This window comes from Pan troglodytes, chromosome 23, assembly GCF_028858775.2.
Source record: "Pan troglodytes isolate AG18354 chromosome 23, NHGRI_mPanTro3-v2.0_pri, whole genome shotgun sequence".
Taxonomy (NCBI): Eukaryota; Metazoa; Chordata; class Mammalia; order Primates; family Hominidae; genus Pan; species Pan troglodytes.
Genome location: NC_086016.1, coordinates 35,825,109 through 35,837,971, shown reverse-complemented (window position 1 = coordinate 35,837,971; position 12,863 = coordinate 35,825,109). Strand labels below are relative to the sequence as shown.

Genomic DNA, 12,863 nt, shown 5'->3' with positions numbered 1-12,863 from the left:
ATCCAGTAGTGAGGTGAGCTAGAAGCCAGTGTCAACCATCTTTACTAGGAAAATAAAAAAAAGACATTATTTGGAAAGAAAGATAGGGATGCCTTTTTAAATTTTCCAGTGTAAAAAAGACATTGTACTTTTGTTTTTATTATAAAGAAAAATCTGGTTGAAGTAAAGCTGAAGCATCTGCGTGGTTTTATTAGGCAGTGCTCTCGCCATGTGGTAGGGTAGAAAGTGCAGGGGTTCTTGCACCAGAAGACCTGGGCCCTGAATCTGATGCTGCGACTTGCTGGCTACATGGCCTTGGAGGGGTCCCCTGACCTTTCTGAACCTCAGACCAAGTGGGCTCCTAGTCCTTGCTTTAGGGGCTGGTATGCCAAGTAAGGGAACTCATACTACATGACAGTTCCTTGCACACATTGTGCTCGGTGCACGAAGGTTGATGAGTGAGTGATCGCCTCCTTTATGAGAACAGGATAGGAAAGAACAGCTACATCATCACATGAAGAGTAGTCACTGATGCTTGTGGAGCACTTGCTATATGCTAGGTGCTGTTCTCTGTGATTTACTTGGATGAACTCATTCCGTCCTCACAACCACCCTATGAGGCTGGTCCTGGTATCCCTGCTTACAGGCGAGGAAACTGAAGTACACAGAGGTTCAATGACTTTCCCAAAGTCGCTCCCCTGGGAAGCAGAGTTGGGGGGACTCCAGGGCTCACCGTCTTGTCTCCAGGGACCGTGCTTTTGCTTACCAGGCTGTATTGTCTCAGCCTGTAAAGAGGAACCCTTGTTAGCCCCATCTTACATATGAGCAAACTGAGGCCCCAAATGGTTAAATGAACTGCAGAAACACAGCCGGTTGGTGACAACTGGTACGTTCTCATTTGTGAGTGGTTAAAAGTGGGGTATCTGAAGCTGGTTCTGCTGGGACCCTCAGCCAAGGAGCAGTTCTTTGCCCGAACAGAGGCTCCATCCATCTGGAGGGTGGGCATGGAACCCACTCACGTTCTCTTGCACACCCCTCCTGGCTCTGGGCTTTGGAAAGGTGGGATTTCTCGCAAGGTGATTGCAGGACAGAGCTCTTTCTTCCCGCTGCCATTCCAGGCGCTTGGCCTGTGCTTTCTCAGTGTCTCTGTTTCTGTGCAGTCGCTTTCACGGGGTCCTCACCTCATCCTGCCTGTGGCATCATGAGAAATTATGGTCATGGGTATTTGCAGGCTGTGTTGGTGCTGCCAGAAGCCTGCTCTTCTCGCGACTCCAAGCCCAGCGGTGTTGGGTGCAGTTGTTGGCTCCGCATTTCTGCACTTGGCTGCAGCACACTTGGGTGTGTAGGAGAGTCTCAGCTCCCTCCACCAGAAATGTTTGCAACTAATCCAGGTGACTAATATTTGATGTTTCAGTTGTTGGTCTTTCTGTAGATATTTATATTGCTATCAACCTGTGCCTTGAAGGTTAAAACTGGCTTTTGGGCCTCTTTAAACCATCTACTGTGCTTTGCACTTAGTGGGAGTGCATTCAGTAGTTGAGGTGGTGTTCCTATTTCTGACACTTAATTTGCATTTTTAACCTACACAAGGGAGCTTGTTATTGCATGATGTATCAGGTGAGCTATTGTCAAGACTGTAATCTAATTAAATGCTGGGGTCCAGAAACCTCAGTGCTTACAATGTTGCAGCGTTTATTCCACACCTGTGGCCTTCATGCTCAGTGTGCTGCTTATCATCCACACAGCAGACATTTTGACAAAGGCTTGCCTTCTTTTATGAATCCCAAACTAGTAGCCTTCACATTTGCAATTTTCCTTCTATTTAATGAAATGGTTCCAGATCATTCTGTGACAATCGAAGGTAAACATTGCTCTGCACAAGGCCTACTCTTCTGGGATTCTTCCATGCCTCTTTCACATTTCTCAAACTCTTAGGCCCAAATGTCAGATGGTGTGGAATTTGGAGAGTCGGGAATCCTGAGCATATTTGAGTTGAAAATTCACACAGAGCTTGAGTGAGTGAGGATGGCGGTGGCGGGGGAGGGCATGAACTGTTTTTGCTTTTATTTAATGGTGCACCTTTGAGAATGATCTTGTGGCTTTTGAGCAGGTTGCAGGACTTCAAGGTCTCCATAGTGGTTTGGTTTGCACCTTTCTTTTTGGATGTGGAGGTTTCCCCTAGGTGGCCAGCTGATTTTTTGGTGCCTCCATTTATGCCCTAACTCCTTGTTTTTCTCTTAGATCATTGCATACCGAGCACATATTTATTAAGTACCAAGTGTACGTCCGATACTGGACTAGAGTCCGAGAAAGACACTAAGATGAAGACATAGTTTCTGTCCTGATGAAAATTGTTCTTTTGTTAGTCTTAGGTGATAATGACCTTTCTCCGAGTGGTCATTTTCTGAAGATAATAGGTCCTCGGAGGAAACCAGGAGATGAGATGATGGAAACACTGATTAATGAGTAAAAAGGGAAATTATAGAAAGGTGGGAAGCAAGAATTTAAGGCTGAGAGCAATCTTCTTTTGCAGGGAAGGACTCACTATTGCCATTTAGCATACTTGCTATAATAGAAGTATGTATGCTGGTGTTCAGGAATCCAGAAAAAGGGACACCTAAGTATCTGGGGACATCCAAGAAAGCTTTCGTGGAAGAAGATGCCTCCTGGGCTGAATCTTGAAGCATGACAAGGAATAGGCCAAGGTGAGGAGTCAGAAGACCACGCTTGAGTCCTGCCATTGTTGGGCTCTCCAGGAAGCGATGGTCAAGGTCTGTGTGCTGAGATCGTATGCCAGATGTGGTGTTAGAGATCAGCATGTTTAACCCAATCAGTCAGATGATCCCAGTAGGAAAAGCAACACAGCAAGTCTGAAACACTGTATCATACCACACAGTGCCTCAGCTCTCAAATTTCTCTATTGGCTTTTGAGCCCTGCAGAAAATCAGCTGTGTCTTTCTACATTCAGGGGGTGCTTCTCTGCTTCTGTACTCATACCTTGAGGTGCTCTCATCTCATCCCCTGCCTCCTTCCATGCCCTCATCTTTGGCTCTCAGTGATTCTGTATTAATAGCAGCGATTAAACTGCCTCATCTCATCAGGGAGGAGATATTAATCTTCATCAGGCCCAAGGAAGAGCTTAATTTTTTCCTGCTCTTCTCCTCTCCCCAGGCTGCCCCACTGAGCTCAGGCGCTGTCAGCTGTACCACTGTCTGTGGGACATTTAGTAATCTGCTTCTGCAGATGCGTTTCAGTGAGTTCACTTCTCTGACTCCCTCCCTTAGCCTCCCTGCACCCAGAGCTTCACAGGCTGTAATTGAAGACCACTGTCAGGAGAGGGAGAGAAGGGGAAAAATACTCCCTCAAATAGAAATTCCCAACTTCATTGTCTTGCGCGGCTGCAGGGTAAATTAGACTAGGACAGTACCGCAGCTGGAAGCTGTAGGTTTTTTGGTTTATGAAATCCTATTCAGCCCTTGGAGAAGTATGCCTTTTTTCATGCTATGATTCTGCAGTTAGCTGTGAACTGAGGATGTCAGATGCCCAGGGGCAGGAACAGGAGACAGGGAGGCTCGAGAGTTCATCAGGAAATTAGGATGGAAAAGAGCTATTCCCAAAGCCAGGCATCCCAGGCTGGTCCTGCCAGTGTGCACCAACAGCCAGTGATAACTCAGCGCCCATCAAGTTTCTACACGTGCCCAGTGAGCCCAGGGCTGGCATGGTAAAGGACACATGGTATCTCATTTAATCTTGACAAACTTGCCAGGCATGTACTGTTATTCCATTTTTCCAATAAGGAAACTAAGGCCTGAGAGAGTAAGTACCTAGGCTGAGGTTACACGGCTTGCAAATTTTGTCTTAGCTTTCTTCACTCTTCCTGTCATACTCTGCCGACTGTATCTAGGATGACTGTATAATGTCTTGTCCAAACTGGAACACTGTTAAGAATGGGGGGGGGATAGGGACATACATGGGGACATACAGTTTCCAGTCCATGGAAACTGGGAAGCATGGTCTCTCTCTTTTTTTTTTTTTTTTTGAGACGGAGTCTCGCTCTGTCACCCAGGCTGGAGCGCAGTGGCGTGATCTTGGCTTACTGCAAGCTCCGCCTCCTAGGTTCACACCACTCTCTGGCCTCAGCCTCCCAAGTAGCTGGGACTACAGGCACCTGCCACTGCACCTGGCTAATTTTTTATTTTTAGTAGAGACGGGGTTTCACCGTGGTCTCCATCTCCTGACCTCGTGATCCACCTGCCTCGGCCTCCGAAAGTGCTGGGATTACAGGCGTGAGCCACCGCGCCCGGCCCTGGCATGGTCTCTTACGACTGCCCAACCAGGAGGCTGAGGGATGCTTCGTGCTCCTTTGGAAGCAGAGCTAGCCAGATGGACACTATTCCCCCTTCCTCATTTCCCTGCCCTCCTCTCCTCCCATCTGAGTCATCTGAGGCCCCTGAGTGCCCTGCTGGCTTTCCAAATGCCTGATGCTAGAGAGCCTGATTAGTTTGCTTTCACAATGAAGAATCTCAAATAACCACTGCCCCTTCGCCCAGCAAGCAGCCTTCATACCCAGACCACCTCCTAGGATCTATTTAACTCCCTCTACTCTGTGGGATTGGCCTTTGTTCAGCCTTTGAGCACACCTGGGTTGGGGAAATGGTTATTTTTCCCAGAATGGGCTTTATTTGCATTCCACGAGCAATCTTCTTACTCGGAGGGATTCCTGGGACATTAAATTAGCAGAAAATGACATTAGCGCTAAGAACCAAATTCGATTACCTGAAATACCAATATTATTGTAAGAAATAAAACAACGTCATCTCCACCTCCACACCCCCAGATCATACCCTCACACTGAATTGTATTAATGCCAGTTTCCTTTTAGTTGCTGGCTTTGTGTGTTTGTGGCAGGTTGTCTCAAAGGCACAGAGTGTATAATAATAGTACATGTCAGCACAAGGCGAGCTTGTGCAGGGTTTTTCCCCGTGTAATTTGCCGGCTCTTCTGGCTGTGGTGTGTGAATGTGAATTCTGGCAGAGGCTTGTACACTCTGCCTTTACCCAGCCCCATCTCCCTAGAATGCAGCCACATCACTACTCACTTTTTCTTCAACTTGACAGTTATTTTTAATGCCTTTATTGTTGCCCCACTCTTTGCTTTTTCTCTAGGAAAGATTCTACGGTGAAAGCTCCACCCACTTCCCCCGTACTTGAAGCCTTGCCAGACTTTTCACTCTTTGCTCCTGGAGGCCTCTGCTTATTCCTCTGTTAGCGCTGATCTTTAGGTAGAGTGCTTTGCACACGGTTGGTGTGTGATATGTCCTGGAAAATGGAACAGTGATATCACTACCTCATAACGCTGTTATGGACTTAAGTAATGCACCTAAAGCACAAAAATAGAGCCAGGTGTGTAGTAATTAATATTAGCAGTTAACACTTGTTATGACTAAATGTTGGGAAAGTGTTAAAATGCCAGGACTTAGCGTGTGTTGCTTCCACAAAACTGACAGCTCTGGGAGGGCAGGGCTATGTCATCTCATTCAATTTTGCATCCCCAAAGCCAAGGCCAGAGTACCTGGTAAATGCTCAGTGAGTTCAGCTGAGTGAATGAGACAAAAGCCCATGTGGGGAAGGGAGGCTTTGAAGAAGACATTCTATTCCCTATATATCTGGGGTAGGTTTCGAGGGTGGAATGTAGGGCCTGAGATTCATCAGAAACAGTTATGGGACAAATAAGAAGCAAATGACGCAGGGTCATTTCAGGCTGCTGTGCATCTGAATCTGACTGTTTACATGGGGGTGCCACAGTCTTCTGTGAAGAGAGGGGAGGATCCCTTCTGACCTACACAGCATCCAGGTCTTCGTGCATGTCAGGGAGGTTTGACCTGTACATCTTTTGTGGGAAGCCAGAGTCATCTGTTGACATTGAGGCAGAGAACTTGCTCTGAGTCCATCGATGCCTGAAACTCCTTTTGTGACCATGGCAAGTTATTTATCTCCTTTCTAGGATCTAAAATATGGTGGCTTGGGGTTGGGGGAGTTAAAACACATTTCTTATGGATTGCTATCCTCTAAAAAGAGTAAAAATGAAAATAAAGTAAATCAACCAAAAGATCAGAGCTAAAGCTGTGAGATTCTTAGAAGGAAACATAAGAGTAAATCTTTGTGACTTTAGATTAGGCAACGGTTTCTGAGATATGACACTAGAAGCACAACCAACAAAAGAAAAAAATAGATAAATTGAGCTTCATCAAATTAAAATGTTTTGTGTTTCAGAGGGTTCCTTCAAGAAAATTAAAAGACACAAAATAGGAGAAAATATTTGCAGTCATTTATCTGATAAGCGACTTATGTACAGAATAGATGAAGAACTCTTATAACTCAACAATGAAAAGACAAATAACCCAATTAAAAAATTGAGTGATGGATTTGAATAGATATTTCTCCAAAGAAGATACACAGGTTGTCAAAAAGCACATGAAAAAATGCTCAGCATCATTAGTTATTGGGGAAATGCAAATCAAAACCACAATGGGATACCACTTCACACTCACTAGGGTGGCGGTTATCAAAAAGAAATAACAAGTGTTAGAGAGGATAGGGAGAAATCGGAACCCTTATACATTGCTGGTGGGAATATAAAATGGAACAGCCACTTTGGAAAACAGTTGGGTGATTCCAAAAAAAGTGAAATGTGGAGTTGACATGTGGCCCAGCAATTCCGCTCCAGGTATCTATGCCCAAAGGAACTGAAAACAGGTTCTCAAACAAAAACATGTACAAAATTTTTCAAGACAGCATTATTCATGATAACCAAGAAGTGAAAACTACCTGAATGTCTATCAGTTAATAAATGGATAAACAAAATGTGGTCTAGCCATACAATGGAATGTTATTCAGATATTACAAGGAATGAAGTACTGATACATGCTATAACATGGGTGAAATTTGAAAACACGCTACGTGGAAGAAGCCAGATACCAAAGGCCACATATGTACATGTGATTCCATTTATATGAAATGTCAGAATTGGCCAGTCCATAGAGATAGAAAGTAGATTGGTGGTTTTGAAGGTTTGAGGAAGGCGGGAGTATGGGGAGGGTTGGGGTTTGTTTTCTGGGTGATTAAAATGCTATGGAATTAGATAGCGGTGATGGCTGCACAACTCTGAATACCCTGAAAACCACTGAAATGTACACATTAAAAGGGTGACTTATTTGGAATATGAATTATATCTCAATAAACTTATTATTTAAAGAAGATAAATGGAGCTGCTGAAGGCAAAACAGGACCAGGAGACTTGGATCCCTTCATTCACCAGTTCTTTCAACCCTCCCTTTCCTCCACTGCTGGGGTATTTTCTGAGATACCTTTGTTGGGGAGGAAAAAAAAAATCAATTTTCCCTCTACTCTTAGTTCTTAGCTAGGACGGACCTCTGTAACAAAAGATAGATTAACAGGAGAAAATCAAACAGAAGTTTATTAAGGTGTGCATTTCATGTATGCAGGGGGGACACCCAGGGAGTGCATGGTTCTCAAAGGGGTGGTTTAGAAATCCAGCTTATATTGCATCTTCAACAAAGAACAGTACGTTTTTAGGTAAGTAACAAAACAAAGGAAAAAGGCTTCGAGTCCCTAGGTGCAGCAACTGTGGGAAGGCAAATATCAAATACATGGGAATTTGTTAAGCAGATTCCTCCAGTGCCTTCTCCTGGCTGAGAAGGGCCAAAGCTTCTTTCATGATCAGCCTTTGTCCTTCCTGGAAGAAGGAGTGAAGGGACACTTTGTAAACTGATGTCCTGCTTTTAGGCAGGGCAGAGAGCTTTTGTTCTGTTTCTTCTCAGTTGTCTCTCATTCAAAATAATGCTTTTGCTAAAGTGACATATTTTGGGCTGGCAGATTCTGATCTCCTACACCTTCCAAGTTCCAGGAACATGTTTTGGAGGACTTCTATGGATCCTTCCAACTTCGATATTATGTGTTTCCAGGAAACAGGTGTGAGGCATTCCATGGTAGCCAGAGGTAGCATGGAAGATGTTTCCTTTTGCCTGTGTCTCTGAACCCCTTACTCTGAAGGGGCGTGACCACCGACTCTCCCAGTTTAAACAGAAGTGGGAGAAGGTCTTTGTGATGACTTTCCACTTAGTTTATAGAGCAGTCCTATACCAGAGCTGAGGCCAGGATTATTAGGAAGAGAAGCATGAACCCCAAACTCCTCTCCCTCATTGAAACATGAAAGCTAAACAGGGCTTCCATGCAATTTCCCAGAACAAAGAGAAACAAGCAAGAGAGAAAGCAAAAAGCCCTCCCTCAGATGAACAAAGAGTGTTTCAAAGCACAATACTACTGTTGTTTTAGTTCCTCTCGTAAAACTCTTCAGTGGTCTCTCACTACTGATAGGATGAAGTCCAGCATCAAAGCCTCTCATCACCAGTGTCATCCCTCACCTCTGCACCAGCTCCCCCATCCCATGGTCTCCCATTCTCTGTTCCTTTGACCACATCAGTACCCTCTTCTGCCGTCCTTGTAGGCAAGCTCATGTTCGTCTTTCAAGATCCAACACATCACTATGATATGGCTAGAATTGTGTCTCCCACAAAAGATGTTGAAGTCCTAACCCCCTGGTGCCTGTGAACGTGACCTTATGTGGAAAGAGGGTCTTTGCAGATAATCAAACTAGGATGAGGTCATTAAGGCGGCTGTAATTCAATTGGACTGTGTCCTTGTGCAGAGGGGAAATTTGGACACAGAATGACATGTACAGAGGATCAGATGATGTGAGACACACGGAGGATGTCATTTAGAAGCTGAGGACTCCTGAGGTTACTAGAAGCTTGGAGAAAGCCCTAAGCGTATCCCTCCCTGACACCCTTCAGAACCAATCCTGTTGACAGTTTGATCTCAGTCTCCTAGCCTCTAGAACTGTGAGGCAGTTCATTTCTATTGTGTAAGCCACCCCGGTTGTGATTCGTTGTTTGTTATGGTAGCCTTGGAAAACAAAGGCCCACCATCTCCATGAATGCTATGGTCTTTCTGCTTCTCCCCAGCAAGCCATTCAACAAGCCGTGTCCCCTAGCACTTTGTCGTTTGATTATTATACTAAATTTACATTATATTCACTGCTGTTTGTCTGTCTCCCTAAATATACTGTGATGGCAAGGTTTATCTCTTTGCATTCCCAACAACTAGTGATTTACCTGTCACTTAGGAAAGATGTGGCTGGATGGATGGATAGATGGATAGATGGATGGATGGGTAAAAAATTAGTCTCTTGATTTCTTCGTTCCAAAAGAGAAAAGCCAACCTGTATCAAAGCTCAAAGTTTAAAATGCAAATTAACATGTGAAAGATATATGTGTCATCTCTATTTGAGTCTCTTTGGCAGGCAATCTTAAGTATGCATTTCCCAGTGTAAATAACTCTGGATGTGTTAAAAAGTTCACCAGTGTTTAAGTTCATTAAATTAATGTTGTCATTTTGAGCTGCCGAGTGTGTTGCAGGTTGTAAGCTGTTCATCACATTTCTTTAATTTTGCAGTAGTGTCATCTTCAGGAATGTGGGGTGTATTAAAAATAGAAGAGTTATTTTATATCAAAGAGCCCGGGACTAGGAATTAAATTACTAGAGTCTGCCACTTAATGCTGTGTGGCTTTTATTGATTCCTTCATTCAGGAATGCAGCTAAAATCTGAGAGCCGGCCTTCTGCCGTGGACTCTGTCGGGCATGAGAGGTGCGGAGGTAAAAGCACCAGCTTCCACCGTCGAGTGGCTTAATACTCTGGGGTTGTTGCAAGATGAATGAAGCCAAATTCATGAGCAGAATGATAAGTGATATGGGGGACATTATCATAGGCGGCCATGGAGGCATGGCTAGAGGGCACCCGGCTCCAAGTTGGTCATCAGGAAGGGCTTGGTACAGGAGATGACATGAACACAGGAGGTGCTTTGCCTGCCCACAGGTGAGGGGGTGGGTGGTGTTTCAGACTCATAGAAAGGCGAATGCAAAGACCCTGAGGCCCATTCTGGGACTCGAAGGCAAATCCCTAGGAAAAGGGCCGAGGTGAACGGCTGCCACAGGAGAGTGTGCGAGTAGACTCTGGTGGTGAGTGCTTCGAAGGTGACTGCAATCTTCTGGATGCAGAGATTCCAGGGGGCTTCTGATATATGCAGTCCTATACATTCAATCTTTTCCCCATTTGCAAAGAATTTGCTTACTTAGACTTTCATTACTCACCTATTCTTCCATTTCTGGAACACAGACTCTGGTGTCTGGTAATATGCTCAGCACTGTGCATGTGTCAGTGAATCAACCAAGCGTCCTGGAGTTTCTGTTTGGAGAGGAGGCCTCATATTCTCTGTCAACTTCCCAAATCTTGTTCACTGCGTTCCTGGATCATAGGCTGGTTCCTTCTCCCCACTTCTCATGCGAACTCCTGCCCCAGGGCCTTTGCACTGGATTCTGGTTCTGTTCTACTGCCCTTTCAGATCTACTCATTCTTCTTCAGGGCATCCACAGGCTTCCTGGCCCCTCAGCTCCCTTTTGTGAGGTCTCCTGCAGAAGATCAGCCAGAAGGAAAGGAGGGAGGCCAGGGATTCCCCAGCCCCGTCCGCCCTCCGAGGCTGCTTCTCTGTGGGCAGAAGGAACGAAGCAATGAAGACCACAGCTCCTGCACACGACCTTTCTGTGCTGTTCTTGTGTCTCATTCCTGATGTCCTTTCTGGGACCACTTCAGGCCTAGAGGTGACATGGTGCCTACTATCACTAACCTGGGGCTACTGAAGCTCTTGTTGTTTCCCTAAGCCCTGCTTTTCTTTTTTGTTTCATGAATTTACTGCATAATAGATAAGGTGATTTCAGAAGACATAGTATAGCTGAATAAAAGCAAGGCATTTGAATGCTTAATCATTATTTTCCTGTAGCGAAATATGGTCTGAATACAAGGACTTTTAAGTAGATTAATTACTGATTCAATGACTATATCTAAAGCTGCCTTGTTTGTTTTTAAGACGACTTTATAGAGGATGAATGACATACAAAAAGCTGTACATATTTAATGTGTACAACTTGATGAGTTTGCAGATAAATGTACACTGGTGAACCCATCACCACAGTCTATAATCCATCACCTCTGTTTCCTGCTGCCCTCTTTATTTATTATTAGTGATAGGGCTTAACATAAATCTACCCTCCCAGCAAACTTCGAAGGCTACGATACAGTATTGTTAACTATAGGCTCTGTGTTTTGCAGTAGCTCTGTAGGACTTACTCATCTCGTGTAACTGTGATATTCTACCCTTTGAATAACACCTCCGCATTTCTTCCCCCCGCCCCCAGCCCCAGGAAGCACCATTCTACTCTGTTATTACACGCTCTTCAAATTACCCAGTTTGAGTATGGCATCTTTTTCCTGCTACAGCTCTGACGAATACAACTAGCCATTCCCTTTCCTGAATTTAACCTCCTCAGATATCCAAGTTTTGCCCCAATATCACTATCTCAATAAGTTCTCTCGGATCATGCTACTTAGAAATGCAGGCCGGGCTGGGCGCGTTGGCTCATGCCTGTAATCCCAGCACTTTGGGAGGCTGAGGTGGGTGGATCACAAGGTCAGGAGATCGAGACCATCCTGGCTAACATGGTGAAACCCCGTCTCTACTGAAAATACAAAAAATTAGCCAGGCATGGTGGTAGGCGCCTGTAGTCCCAGCTACTGGGAAGGCTGAGGCAGGAGAATGGCGTGAACCCGGGAGGCAGAGCTTGCAGTGAGCCAAGATCACACCACTGCGCTCCAGCCTGGGCAACAGAACAAGACTCCGTCTCAAAAAAAAAAAAATTGCAGGCTGGGCGCAGTGGCTCACGCCTGTAATCCCAGCACTTTAGGAGGCGGTGGTGGGTGGATCACCTGAGGTCAGGAGTTCCAGACCAGCCTGACCAACATGGTGAAATCCTGTCTCTACTAAATACAGAAAAAAATTAGCCGGGCGTGGTGGCGCATGCCTGTAATCCCAGCTACTTGGGAGGCTGAGGCAAAAGAATCGCTTGAACCAGGGAGGCGGAGGTTGCAGTGAGCCGAGATAGCACCATTGCACTCCATCCTGGGCAACAAGAGTAAAACTCCGTCTCAAAAAAAAAGTAATAATAATAAAAATAAAATAAAATAGAAATGCAACCCCCTCTCCACTTCTCATCATTCATCCCTACTTAATTTTTCTCCTTACCACTTTTTAATATGTTGTATAATACAGTCATATTACAGTTGACCCTTAAACAACATGGGAACTAGGGACACTAACCCCCTGCACAGTCAAAAATTGGTGTAAGCTTTCAAAAACAATTTTATGGATACATAGTAGGTGTATAGATTTACAGCGTGCATGAGTTGTTTTGGTACAGGCATGCAATGTGAAATAAGCACATCGTGGAGATGCATATAACTTTTGACTTCCTGAACATTTGACTCTTGATAACCTACTGTTGACCAGAAGCTTTAACAGTAACAGTTGATTCACATGTAGTTTGTATGTATGTTATATATTATATACTGTACTCTTACAGTGAAGTAAACTAGAGAGGAGAAATTGTTATTAAGAACATCAAAAGGAAAATAAATTTACTATGTATTAAGTAGAAGCAGATCATCATAGAGGTTTTCATCTTCATCTTCATCTTCATGTTGAGTAGGCTGAGGAGGAGGAGAGATTGGTCTTGCTGTCTCAGGGGTGGCAGAGGCAAGAGAAAATCTGTGTATTTGTGGACTCATGCACTTTAAACCCGTGTTGTTCAAGGGTTAACTGTATTTTGGTCTCTGTCTCCCTCAACACACACATGCACGCATGCACGCACACACGCACGCACACATGCACACACGCACACACACACTTCATGAGG

At 44.7% G+C, this 12,863-nt stretch overlaps 1 protein-coding gene and 1 long non-coding RNA gene across 21 annotated transcripts in view; one reads left to right on the top strand and one right to left on the bottom strand.

Moving 5' to 3' along the window:
• LARGE1 (LARGE xylosyl- and glucuronyltransferase 1) overlaps positions 1-12,863 on the top strand; it is an 851,853-nt gene that overhangs the window by 180,798 nt on the left and 658,192 nt on the right. The gene's annotated exons all lie outside the window — the stretch shown is intronic.
• The window catches only part of LOC104003753 (uncharacterized), a 59,042-nt gene that overhangs the window by 41,211 nt on the left and 4,968 nt on the right, over positions 1-12,863 (bottom strand). For 3 of the 9 annotated variants that reach the window (XR_008541835.2, XR_008541841.1, XR_008541839.2), the window contains exon 4: positions 5,078-5,297. This is a non-coding gene — a long non-coding RNA (uncharacterized LOC104003753). Of the gene's footprint in view, positions 1-5,077; positions 5,298-9,172; positions 9,291-10,208; positions 10,603-12,863 lie in introns of all 9 variants that reach the window. The other 6 variants (XR_010156083.1, XR_010156084.1, XR_008541837.2 and 3 more) reach the window with 5 other exon arrangements.